The 14,218-nt window shown below is 39.9% G+C and overlaps 1 protein-coding gene across 4 annotated transcripts in view; it reads left to right on the forward strand.

The window, feature by feature from the left end:
• ERC2 (ELKS/RAB6-interacting/CAST family member 2) overlaps nucleotides 1-14,218 on the forward strand; it is an 845,311-nt gene that overhangs the window by 1,182 nt on the left and 829,911 nt on the right. The window lies entirely within an intron of this gene.

Raw genomic sequence — 14,218 nt, forward strand, 5'->3', positions numbered from 1 at the left:
TCCCCACAGCTCCACCGAAGGGGGGAGGAAGCCTTCTGGAGCCCCCTTTCCCCTCACGGGCGGGCAGCTTTCTCCCCCTAAGTGGCTTCCGCGCTGCTCCTTCCTTTCCCTAGGGCGCTGGGGGTAGAGAGACTCAGCACCTGGCTCGGCCCCCTTTCCGAGCCGCCCCGCGGGAGGGGAGGACGTGCTACGCGCCAACTCCCCCGCCCTGCCATCACAGGGACACACAACTCCTCTAGTGCCTTCCCCAGCCGCTCCCAGGCAGAGACACCTCCCGTAACCCTAGGCTCCCTCCCCACCCTCAGTGCACCGTGAGGCTTGTCTCTGCGCCCCCAGGCTCACCTCGCATGCTGGGGTGTGAAGACCACCAGCCCCCAAGACTCTTGCAGCTTCCACCCCCACCCCCACCCCCACCCCCTTGCATTGCACGTGTGTGAACGGACCCCTACGCCCAGAGGCCGGGGAGGTGCCTGCTCCAGGAGTGAGAAGGCTGAAGCTCATCACGCTGCCCAGGTGGAGCGGGAAATTTCCTCCTGCTTCTGTGTAGGCAAGAAGCTCCCATCTGCCTCTCACCGCTCCAGGGGCGAGTGTCCCTCCGCTCCACAGCACCACCCGCTAGCTCATGGGGGTGAGACTCTCACCCAGGTTCCCGGACAGCTAGGGAGGAAATGGGCTCAGTTCGGTTCCCTTCCCTGCCCGCTGCGGGAAGGAGGAGAGACCTCTCCCCATGAACGGAAGAGGTGGTTTGCCATCTCCTTTAGCTGCCCCCGAGAAGGAGAGGAGAGAGTGAGTGACCCCTTCTCTTCCTCACTATCGTCTCCCTGGGAAGAGGAAAAGAGACTCCGCTCTTCAATGGGGTATGTTAGTGAGACACTTCTCCCTGCTCTGTGACAGAGGGGTAAAACTCCTTCTCAGGCTCCTCTGGCTGCTATGGTAGCAAGGGAAGGACTTGCCCCACCTCTCCTCACTGCCTATGGATGGGTGAGGAAAAACATATGTTCTGGGTCCCCTGAAGTGCCTCCTGGGGGAAAGGAGAGACTTTCCCGGTTCCCTTACTTCCCTATACATGGAGGGGAGAAAGAGTCTCTCCAGGCCCTATTATTGCCTTACGTGGTAGCAGTGAGATAGTCTCCCCAGATCCTTTCAGTGTTTTATGGTCTGGAGGTGGGAAGAGACTCATTTGAGCTCCAGAGGCTGCCCAGCTGGTGCTGGAACCAAGTCCTTGCTGCTAGGATATTGATATGGAGACCCAATTCCCTGACTCCCCTATGCTGGTATAGGAAATTGACTCTCTCCAGGTCTTCTCACTGCCCCATGGAAGTAGAAGGGTTTAGAGGGACACTCCCAATATTTGTGTGTTTGGAGACCCTCCCTCAGTAGTTTTAACTGCCCTATGTGGGAGAAAAGGTTCTGCCCACCTAAACTATTCTACTGGCCCCATAACATAAGAATGGCCACACAGGGTAAGATCAATGTTCCTACTAGTCCAGTATCTCGTCTTCTGATAGTGGCCAGTGCCAGATGCTTCAGAGGGAATTAACAGAACAGGACAATTATTGAGCCTCGTTATCCAGTCCCAGTTTCTGGCAATCAGAGGCTTGTTGACACCAGGGCACTGGGTTGCCCTGACCACCTTGGCTAATAGCCATTGATGGACTTGTTGTCTATGAACTTAACTAATTCTTTTTTGAACCCAGTTATACTTTTGGCCTTCACAACATCCCTTGGCAACGAGTTCCAGAAGTTGTGTGAAGTACTTTCTTATGTTTGTTTTAAACTTGCTGCCTATTAATTTTGTTGGGTGACAATGATTCTTGTGGTATGTGAAGAGGTAAATAATAATTCCTTATTCACTTTCTCCAGACTGTTCATGATTTTATAGCCATCTATCCTATTCCCCCTTATTCGTCTCTTTTCTAAGATGAGTAGTTTCAGTCTTTTTAATCTCTCCTCATATGGAAACTGTTCCATGCCACTATTAACTTTTTGCCCTTTTCTGTACCTTTTCTAATACCTTTTTTGAGATGGGATGACCAGAACTGCATGCAGTATGCAAGATGCGAGTGTACCATGGATTTATATGGTGGGCGTTGTGATATTTACTGGCTTATCATCTGTCTCTTTTTCTAATGGTTGGAATTTTTGACTGCTGCTACACATTGAGCAGACATGTTCAGAGAACTATCCACAATGACTCCAACATCTCTTTCTTGAGCAAATTTAGACCCCATCATTTTGTCTATATAGTTGGGATTATGTTTTCCAGTGTGTATTACTTTGCACTTAGCAGATGAAATTCAATGTTGCTGTTTTGTTACCTAGTCACCCAGTTTAGTGAGATCCTCTTGTAACTCTTCACAGCCAGCTTTGGACTTAACTATCTTGAATTATTTTGTATAATTGACCCTTTTCTTGCTCATTTATGAATATGTTGAACAGCATGGGTCCCAGTACAGATCTTTGGGGAACCGTGCTATTTACCTGTCTCCATTCTGAAAACTGATCATTTGTTCCTACCCTTCGCTTCCTGTCTTTTAACCAGTTACTAATCCACAAGAGGACCTTTCCTCTTATTCCATGATTGCCTGGTTTGCTTAAAAGCCTTTAGTGAGGGACCTTGTCAAAGCCTTTCTGAAAGACTAAGTAAACTATACTGACTGGATTACCCTTGTCCACATACTTGTTGACTCCCTCAAAAATTTTTAATAGATTTAAAAGGGAAATCATGCCTCACCAAAAGCAAAGTTGACTCTTCCCCCAACATACTGTGTTTATCTATGTCTGATAATTCTGTTCATTACTATAGGTGCAACCAACTTGCCTGATACTGATGTTAGGCTGTAATTGCCAGGATCACCTCTGGAGCCTTTTAAAATAATCGGCATTGCATTAGCTATCCTCCAGTCATCTGGTACAGAGGCTGATTTAACTGATAGGTTACATACCACAACTAGTAGTTCTACAATTTCATATTTGAGTTCCTACAGAATTCTTGGGTGAAATCCATCTGGTCCAGCAACTTATTATTGTTTAATTTATCAATTTGTTCCACAACCTCATCTATAGACACTTCAATCTGGGACAGTTCCTCAGATTTGTCACCTAAAAAGAATGGCTTAGATGTGAAAATTTCTCTCACATCCTCTGCAGTGAAAACCAATGCAAATAATTCATTAAATTTCTCTGCAACAGCTCTGTCTTTTTTGAGTGCTTCTTAGCCCCTTGATCATCCAGTTGCCCCACTGATTGTTTGTTTGGCAGGCTTTCTGCTTTTGATGTACTTTAACCTTTTTTCTTTTTTTTTGCTGTTGATCTTTGTGTCTTTTACTAGTTGTTCTTCAAATTATTGTTTGGCCTGCCTAATTATATTTTTACATTTGACTTGCCAGAGCTTATACTCCTGTCAGACTTCCTCAGTAGGATTGGATTTCCAATTTTTAAAGGATGCTTTTTTGCTTCTGACCACTCTGTGGTTTAGTCATGGTGACATTTTTTAGTCCACTTACTGTTTTCTTTTTTCTTTTTTGAGTGGGGAGTATATATTTAGTTTGAACCTCTATTTGTTTTCAAATGCAGTAAAAGCTGCCAAGAGCGACAACCCATGGGAGTTAGCACAAGTGGTGGCTTGTAAGAAGTGGTCTCTCTTCAAAGGTTTGAACACCAGAGAGCGGTGATGTTTCAAGGCCTCTGCAAGCAGTCACTCATATCAGGTGGTCTCTCTTCAGAGGTGGTCCCTAAGGCAGGTTTTACTGTAGTTACCATGTAGCTTGCAGGCATTTCACTGTTGTGACTGTTCTTTTAATTTCTCTTTAAATAGCTTCCTCATTTTTGTGTAGTTCCCCTTTTTGAAGTTAAATGCTTCTGTAGTGGATTTCTTTGGTATTTCCCCTCCTCCTTAAAGAATATAAACTTTAATTACATTATGATTGCTATTACTGAGCAGTTCTGCTCTTGGGCCAAATACTGTTCTGCACTTAGGACTAAATCAAGAATTGCCTCTCCCCATGTGGGTTCTAGGACTAGCTACTCCAAGAAGCAGTGGTGTCTAGAAATTTTATCTCTGAATCCCACCCTGAGGTGACATTTACCCAGTCAATATGGGAATAGTTGAAATCCCTCTCTGTTATTGGGTTTTCTGTTTTTGTAACCTCTCTAATCTCCCTGAGTATTTCACAATCACTGTCACCATCCCAATCAGATGATTGGTAGTATGTTCCTTCTGCTATACTCTTATTTTTCAAGCATGGAATTTCTGTCCATAGAGATTTTATTGTAGTGTTTGATTTTTCATTTAAGGTTTTTACTATATTTGAGTCTATATGCTTTTTCACGGATAGTGCTACTCCCACACATGTACAACCTGCTCTGTTATTCCTATATATTTTGTACCCTGATATACCACCATTGATTACTATCATTCCATCAAGTTTCTGTGATGCCTGTTATATCACTATCTTCATTTAATACCAGGCACTCAAATTCACCCATCTTAGATTTAGACTTCTAGCATTTGAAGACAACCCTTATCAAATCTGTCTATATTTAGTTGTCTGCTTTCATGTGATGTATTTGGATGGGATTGTTTTTTGTTTGATTATTTATCTTCTGTTCCCACCTATACTACTTCAGCTTCTATTCTTTCTTCTTTATTAGGATATAGAGTATCTCCTTTAATAAATCCTTCCCTAAGAGATTTTCTGTCTGAACTGTGTGCTTCTCTACATTTGTTGGCTTTCCCTCAGTCTTTAATTTAAAAACTCCTCTAGAACCTTTTTTATTTTACATGCCATAAGTCTGGTTCTGTTTTGGTTTAGGTGGAGCCCATCTTTCCTGTATAGGTTCCTTCTTTTCCATAAGGTTCCTCAGTTCCTAATAAACCTAAATCCTTCCTCCCAACTCCACCATCTTATCCACTTATTTAAATCCTACAATTCTGCCTGTCTAAATGACCCAGTGTGTGGAGCTGGAAGCATTTCAGAGGAGCATTCCCCCAAGGTGAAAAGGAAACAGAGATCTAAGTCCACTAAGGCCTGTGTGTCTTCTTCAGAGACAACTTCTCTCCCAGTATTTATAGTACTTCTATCCATCCTAACATGTTGTGTTTTTGATCTAAAATAGACTGTGAGGGGCCGAGTCAGTAATTTTTTATTCACTTTAAAAATACCAAGTGCAATTTTGTAATATTCTTGCATGAATTTTTGCAGTGTTGAGGCTGATGTGCTGTGTGCTCTTATGTATATCTTTTCCAGTCTTCAAGGTTCTTTAGTGTGTATCCTCAATGTATTTTTTTCACTATAGATGATAGTCTTTTGGATGCTTTTATGTGTATTTGGCAATGTTGAGTGTGGCTTACCAGATGCTTTGATTTTTAGTTTGCAATGTTAATGCTGTATTTTCATACTTTTTTACTTTTATTTTCTTCATAGTCCTTGAAGCAAGACAAGTGTTAATTAAATGGAAAAATAGGTAGCTTCATTTTGAGAATCACAGGTCAGCAGGGAAAACTTGGGAAATGTAAAATACGTCACATTCTTAGAAACTGCACCAAAGACCATGGGTACAGAGTAACTTTGGCTTCAGGCTTGCAAAATTAAAACCCAGTGACTGAGACTTTACATAATTGCAAGCAAAACCATCACCCCCTTTTTGTCCCTCCGTAGTTTGTACCAGCAATGGTGATTCTTCTGGGCAATACTAAAAAGAAGAAATAGAAAATATAGATCAGCAGAAAAATCAATTAAAATTGTTTCAGAGCATTTTTGGCTTTAATTGGGTTCCCTTTTTGTTTGTGTGTGTTAATGACTCTTTAAAAAATGATCCTTTTGAAGTAAAGTGGATTGGATTTATGGTAGGCTATCGCTGTCAATATCTAAGGTGTGAAGTAAACTGGTTGATTTTTTTTTCTGTTCTGCCTCAGAATGGTTATAGGCTATATTTGGGGTCTAGGCAAGACTATAAACTTAGATATCAAATGTGCCTTTGTACAGAAAAAATTTGGGCATGCATCTTCATTCTACTAACTATTGTTTCCTGAGCTTCAGCTTTCATGCTGTGTTGTTATTTATACCAGACAACTGGTGCTTTTTTGTCTTTTTGATAAATTCCAGTGGTTAAGGGCAGAGGTAAGAGCTTCAGAAGATATTTAAAATTAGTGTAACAGTTTTGGCTCTTTTCAGGGAAGTCTAGCAATTTACTTGGTTTATTTGCCTGCGATTTCTAATCCCCACTTCTTAAAGTGATAATTGGTTCTTTTCTTTTTCCATGAAGAAACTGGTCCAGCAAGGATCATGGTGCTTCTGATAGTGCAGGTTAGGCCTTGTCAGCCATGGTGTCCAGAATTTAGAGAGAGGTTGCTGTCTTCCTCTCTGGAACCATCTCCTATCGTGCATTCAATATGTCTGTAGAACCTCATTCATCTATGTCTGTTGATGTTGCTCTTGAAAAGGTTTTCCTGCAGTGATAGTGTTTTTTGTAGCAGAGAATCACTATGTTAATACACTTGCATGACAGCATACTACCACACATGAGAGATCTTTTGGAGCTGGTGCTGGTGAAAATGGCTTTAATTTCCTGTCATTTTAGTCTAAAAATATCCAGTCTCTTTCCAGGGGAGTCTGGATGGTGGTGAAATATTGATTGTCTTAAAGTCCAGGCAGCAGTCTTAGTAGCATATAACCTGCCTTTGGTTCCAGTAGGAGCATATTCTGCCTCTCCCTTCCCCCTTCCTTTTTTTTATGGCGGTGGATAGGGTACATCTGAGGATAAGAACTTGGTTCCACCATAGAGTTGCAAGGTATCCTTGAATGCCTAGGTGGATTTGCCCTTCAGTTGCCTAGAGAAATTTCTCACTTCTGAAGTCATGTTCTGGAAATAAGGAGCAGATGAATTTTCTGGGCTAACACAGACCATTCTCCAAGAAACCTGCTTTTACAGTATAGCACTTATTTTGAGTGAGAATTTGGAACAACTACTCTCTGGCTAGCCTGCCTTCTTTCTTTAATGACCAAATTACCTTTTTTTTTCCAAGTGCCGTTCCATTTCTAATATGTCTATTTGCATATTTAACAATTTTAAGCTGTTTGCATGCCATGCTAACAAATTTTATGGTACTGCTCTGACTACTCTTGACCCAATGCTGCAATAGAATCTAGTGGCTGGTGTTTGGAGAAATGGAGAATAAATATTTTATTAAGTAAAATGACTGGAAAGATTGTGCTTTAGAGTTTAAAATAATTTAAATTAAAAAAATCTAAAAATTTAGGATATAAGCATGAAAAGATAAAGGAAGGCAAAAGATCTGAGAAGAGAGTAAGATAACTGGTAGCTTTATCTGTGAAAACTTCTAGAGTTGTTGTCATTCAGATAACTGTGTGCAGTTGGGATAGGTGTTGCTGGAAAAGGGGAACTAGTAGGACAGGTTGTCAGCTGCCAGTCTGGTTATCAGTGTGAATGCAAGAGAAACAGACTTGTTTCAGAGGAAGTGAGAGAAGTAGAAGTACAGTGCTGCCACTCATGCAATAAGGGTATTGTTAGTAGGATACAGAGCATTTTACCTCCAGGTAACTAGTTCAGATCCAGTGCAGCTGATGTAAGGTTAGTAAAATAGGATGACTGCTCAGTGATACATTGATGGTCTCAGTCCAGTTGCAAATGAAGTTTACAAAGTCCAACCTCACAAATGGAACCAATAAGAGCCTTTTGATTCCCAGAGGCCATTAACTGAATTGACCTGGAGATTGTACTATCTCATTCCTGGAAATGGTCCCTTCATGTCAAATTTTGAGGGAGATTGCATTGCTGCTGCTCCTTTAGTCTTCAATGCTGTTAACCCAGCACCTTTCACAGGCAATAAAATTAATTTAAAAATTAATTTGCCAAGAGATACATGACCAACATAGTATTTCATTGTGTGTATGTTATACATTGTATGAATCTTTTGTTTTCTAAAAAAAGACGATCTAGGGTCTAAATTTTTCTGTGACCTCATGAACTATGTCTTTACAATTTTCTCCCATCTCCCCTCTTCCAAAAAGAAACATAATTTTTTTGAAATACAGCTTCTTGTCACATCATTCTTTGAACACTGAGACAAGATTATCAAAATAGTAGAACATGGTAAAGCATAACTGCATTCAGTCTTGGTTCTTTTCCTGCTGCTACTACAGGAAGATACAGGTGCTCCTAAATGCTTCTTTTGGCCTCCTTCTTTGGAAGAAACAGTTTGCTGTGAAAGGCATATTTACTTTTGATTGCCACATATTGGCAGGTATGCTGTACTGTGGCTTTTATACATATATCTTTTTTTTTTTTTTTGAAAATGGTACATCTGCTCAGACAACTCTTTTTGCTAAGTAGAATAACACTGAAAACAGATGTTAGATGTTCATATTTGATGTCTACAATGATGGCTCACAATTTCATATGAATTGGCATGGATAATGCTTGAACGTGTTAGGCTCAACTTTTGTACTAAAGCAGGAAAAGAGGGTGTAGCACAGCAGAAAAGTACTACGAAATATTTAATAACGCCAGTTGTTGGGAATTCAGTTCTGTCTCCTCAGAAAAATGGCAACTCCAGAGTGCTTTCTAGCAGTATTCTCGGGAACTGGTTCTGTACTCACTCAGAGGGAATCACCAAAAACATTTCCTACAGCAACTGCATGTTCCTTGGAGGGCTACAATATAAGGCTGGATGAGGTCCAGCCCAGTTCATTTTGGGCACAATCCTGAGAAGTGATGTGTACCCTCATCTCATGCTGAAGACAATGGAACTGAAGGATGCTTCACATCTCACAGGATTGGGTTCCTTATGAATTTTGATGAGAACACAGCCTAAAATGTTATGGCTCAGGCATACATATCCTTACGGGCTCAAATGGCTCATCCACATAATTTTGCTATATATTTTATGACTGTAAAAATAAGTACGGCTGCGGAATTAAAAAATGTAGATTACAGTATGGATTTCTTTGTGGTCTTTGATAGATTTTTAAATAATCCAGAATGTAAATGTTAAAACAAGTTTTTTTGCATAGAATTTCTCCAGTTTAAAAGGGAAAGTGAAACATTATTATAAACACAGTGTGAACATCTGACGCTAAAACAAGATGTCAAGTATCAGAGGGGTAGCCATGTTAGTCTGGATCTATAAAAAGCAACGAAGAGTACTGTGGCACCTAATAGACTAACAGACGTATTGGAGCATAAGCTTTCGTGGGTGAATACTCACTTCGTAAGATGCATTTAGTGGAAATTTCCAGAGGCAGGTATAAATATGCAGGCAAGAATCAGTCTAGAGATAACGAGGTTAGTTCAGTCAGGGAGGATGAGGCCCTCTTCTAGCAGTTGAGGTGTGAACACCAAGGGAGGAGAAACTGCTTTTGTAGTTGGCTAGTCATTTACGGTCGTTGTTTAATCCTAAACTGATGGTGTCAAATTTGCAAATGAACTGAAGCTCAGCAGTTTCTCTTTGAAGTCTGGTCCTGAAGTTTTTTTGCTGCAGGATGGCTACATTTAAATCTGCTATTGTGTGTCCAGGGAGATTGAAGTGTTCTCCTACAGGTTTTTGTATATTGCTGTTCCTAATATCTGACTTGTGTCCATTTATCCTTTTACGCTGGGACTGTCCAGTTTGGCTGATGTACATAGCAGAAGGGCATTGCTGGCACATGATGGCGTATATTACTTTGGTGGACGTGCAGGTGAATGAACCGGTGATGCTGTGGCTGATCTGGTTAGGTCCTGTGATGGTGTCACTGGTGTAGATATGTGGGCAGAGTTGGCATTGAAGTTTGTTGCATGGATTGGTTCCTGAGTTAGTTACTATGTTGCATTGTGTGGTTGCTGGTGAGAATATGCTTAAGGTTGGCAGGTTGTCTGTGGGTGATGACTGGCCTGCCCCCAAGTCCTGTGAAAGCGAGGGATTTTTGTCCAGGATGCGTTGTAGATCACTGATGCGTTGGAGAGGTTTTAGCTGAGGACTGTAGGTGATAGCCAGTGGAGTTCTGTTGGTTTCTTTCTTGGGCTTGTCTTGCAGCAGGAGGCTTCTGGGTACACTTCTGGCTCTCTTGATTTGTTTCCTTATTTCCTCGTGTGGGTATCATAGTTTTCAGAATGCTTGGTGAAGATCTTATAGGTGTTGGTTTCTGTCTGAGGGGTTGGAGCAAATGTGGTTGTACCTCAGCAGTTGGCTATAGACGATGGATCATGTGGTGTGTCCGGGATGGAAGCTGGAGGCATGAAGGTAGGCATAGTGGTCGGTGGATTTTTGGTATAGAGTGGTGTTAACATGACCATCACTTATTTGTACTGTGGTGTCTAGGAAGTGGACCTCCTTTGTAGATTGGTCCAGGCTGAAGTTGATGGTGGAGTGGAAGCTGTTGAAATTGTGGTTGAATTCTTCCAGAGTCTCCTTTCCATGGGTCCAGATGATGAAGATGTCATCAATGTAGTGTAGGTAGAGAAGAGGCATGAGTGGTTGAGAGCTGAGGAAGAGTTGTTCCAGGTCAGCCATAAAAATGTTGGCATTTGTGGGGCCATGCAGGTGCCCATAGTGATGCCACTGGTCTGGAGGTATATATTGTCATCAAATTTGAAATAATTGTGCGTGAGGATAAAGTCACAGAGCTCAGCAACCGTTGTGCTGTGGCATCGTCAGGGATATTGTTCCTGACAGCTCATATTCCATCTGTGTGTGGGATGTTTGTGTTGAGAGCCTCCACATCCATAGTGACTAGGATGGTGTTTTCTGGAAGATCACCAATGCACTGTAGTTTTCTCAGGAAATCAGTGGTGTCACAGAGATAGCTGGGAGTGCTGGTGGCATAGGGTCTGAGTAGGGAGTCCGCATATCTGGACAGTCCTTCAGTGAGAGTGCCAATTCCAGAGATGATGAGGCGTCCAGGATTTCCAGGTTTGTGGATCTTGGGTAGTAGTAGATAGAGTATGTTGATATGTTCCTGTGTTAGTGTAGGGAGTGTCCTGAGTAGATGGTGCAGTTTCTTAGTGTATTCCTCAGTGGGATCTGAGGAGAGTGGCCTCTAGAATTTGGTATTGGAGAGTTGTCTGGCAGCCTCCTTTTGGTAGTCAGACCTGTTCATGATGATAACAGCACCTCCTTTATCAGCCTCTTTGATTACACTGTTAGGGTTGTTTCTGACGCTGTGGATGGCATTGCGTTCTGCACTACTTAGGTTATGAGGCAAGCGATGTTGTTTTTCCACAATTTCTGCCTGTGTGCGTCGGTGGAAGCATTCTATGTATAGGTCCAGACTGTCATTTTGACTGTCAGGAGGAGTCCATATGGAGTTCTTCTTGTTGTGCTGTTGGTGGGAGAGCATCTGTGCATCAGTGTGGTGTTCAGTGTTGTCTTGAAAGTATTCTTTGAACAGGATGCTATTCTATTGTTTTCCTAAACTAAAATAATGTTCTTATTACTAAAAGGAAAAATTGATATATGGTTTTAGCCTGCAAATAATTGAGTGTGTATAATTTTACTAATAGGAGTAAGTCCTAAAGAATTCAGTGGAAACTACTCCTATGCATAAAGGTCTGGGATGTTTGGGGTGTGTGTGTGTAAGTCTTTGCATAATTTTTAAAGGCACTTTAGGAACTATGAGATGAAAGGATGAAGTTTTATTTGTTTAATAACAGTGTTAGTAATTGGATATAGAATTGTACACAAATTTGCTCAACTAGTTATAGATTCATTTGAGTACTTTGTCTATTTGTAGATGTATATAATTTATTTTAGAGAATCTTGAGACAGTTTTATCATTACTTTCAACTCCTATCTGTGAATTCTTTATATGAAAATAAATAGCCTATCTTTAAACTCCCTTCCTATAATAAATAGGTCACACTGTATGCTTAGTGTTTTGACACTTTGTGCTTCAAAACGTTATTTAATTTATAATCCTTATGTCTATATATACATAGACATAATCATAGATATTTGAGGTATTATAGGCATGTTTTACGTGCCTTCTGGTTACTATTCTACCAGTAGCTCCTACATTATGCAAATAATAAAATTTATTTTTGATTACTGTCACCTCTATCATGCAGTCCAAGTATGACTTTTCCAATCATATCTTATTTTAATTTATAAGGAAATAAATTATTTTCATATCATGACATGTTTATCACTTTTTGATTGAACCAGTTATCTGTATGAGTTCATTTTATAGTTTGTAGAGCTGATGAATTATAATAGTGTTTTATGAAAATCATGCGTCACTTATTGGATATCAAAGGGAAAACAAATACAGAGAGCGATCCTCCATAATGAGTTGATATTGTGTTAAATGAGCCTGTTGCATGAAACAATATAAATGGCTGTCCTGTCTGTTCCCCTTTTAAAAATAAAATATGGCCTTACCTACATCACAAATTTCTGCAAAGTCTGCTGTATCCATAGTCTTTTACTCCCTAAATTTTGTATGGGTCTTTTTCCCAATCCATATTCTTACAACACAGTATAGAAACTAATATGAGTGATTAAAGGAATTCCTCCTAAAATGTTCAAGATTATAAAAAACTTAATTTCTTCTACTGATGGGCTTCCTTTATCTAAAGGGCCTGAATGAAATAATATACACAAATATATTCCCTATGAGAAAATAGGCATATATAAAAACCAGGCCTTAATATAATAGCCTTTATTTATAAATAAGATTTAAGCCTTAATCTTGCAATTGGATCTAATAATGAAGGGGTCTGAACTAACAAATCCAATTGCAGGAACCAGAGTCTTAATTTGTTTGCCAAGACTCGCAGCTCTTTATGCACTTAACACACATTCTCTCTGTTTTGGTGAGATGCTGAATTAGTTGTACCATGCTGCATGTATGAATCGTACCTGACTGCTTAAAATGCAGTTGGACACTCAAATGCAAATTATAGTCTCCAACTGGGGCAAAGTGGTGTGAATATTTTAACTGTAATATAAGCATAATACTTCCAGTTTGTCTTATCCATTTTTGTTTTCTATTTTTTTTTAAATATTTCTTATTTTCGGCCAATCTGCTAGCATTCTAACAGTACGTAAACTGGACACTTTCCTTCCTGCTGAAAGTCTGGCCTAATATGATGAATCATTGATTTATACTGTGTATTGTATTTGGAGTTACATACCATTTATGGAAACAGTTGCTTTTCTTTAATATGTCTGGAACCCCCTTCATACTCCATTTGATTTTAAAGATGATCTGCAAAAGAATTTTTTAAAATTGGGCTTGTGCTATTTTTTCTTCTTTAAGACTTAAAAACAAGGCCTGAAAGATTGTTAGAAAAGTGGATTTTTTTAATGCATTTATACTAGAAATACCAGGAATTGGAAGGTTGGTCTTTAAGTTTTCTGGTGGACCTTCTCTAATCATATTTTTTGCAAGCTCTAACACCTTAATTGAAAGAGGAAATGTTGATGAATCTTTAACCAAGACATCCTTTTATTCTAAAATTTTAATTAATAACTGAAGTTAAATAGATGTTAACAAAAAAATCCCCACATTATATGCTACCCATGTACCCATATTTTTCATGTTATGATAAATAGTTTTCCCAATATTAATTAAAACAATTCTGTCCCCAGAAAGCGATCCTAAATATCACTGTGTACAAATGTCAAACTGTTTAGCCTATAGTTTTTAAGCTTGAAAGCCCCAAAAATTGTGATGTAAAATATGAATTTTTTAAAGACCCTTTTTTAATTGATTAGCACTCATAAATTAACAGATTTACTTAAAAGAATCTGTGTGGTCAGTCTTTACTCAGAGACTGTGCTATAAATTTGGGGAAGATTAATTGTCTTTTTCATACAGTACAAAGAGGATGAATCCTGGCTTAAATGTAAAGTTGAACCCAACCCTAACTAGGATGTAACTGCAGCTCTTCCATAATTACATATTTTTTTAAGCACGTTTAAAAAACCCCTCTAGATCACAAGCTCTCATCTTCGGGGTAGTTAAAAGTCTCATCCAAACATTGTAAACTGGATCCGTCATTCTAAATGAAGACTATGGATCAAATCTTCTGATGGCATACATTTGCATACTTGCATTGGCTTCAGTGAGCAACACTCATTTAAACCAGCTAAGGGTCTGACTGTGTAACTATCATACATTATAACCACTGCCCATTTTATATGCTGACAAGTTTGGGTGGTGGAGGAAGTACCTTAGGAGGGATGTGTGTCAAAAAGTGGCCACCTTTGCTCTCC

The sequence above is a fragment of the Gopherus flavomarginatus genome, chromosome 6 (assembly GCF_025201925.1).
Source record: "Gopherus flavomarginatus isolate rGopFla2 chromosome 6, rGopFla2.mat.asm, whole genome shotgun sequence".
Lineage (NCBI taxonomy): Eukaryota > Metazoa > Chordata > Testudines > Testudinidae > Gopherus > Gopherus flavomarginatus.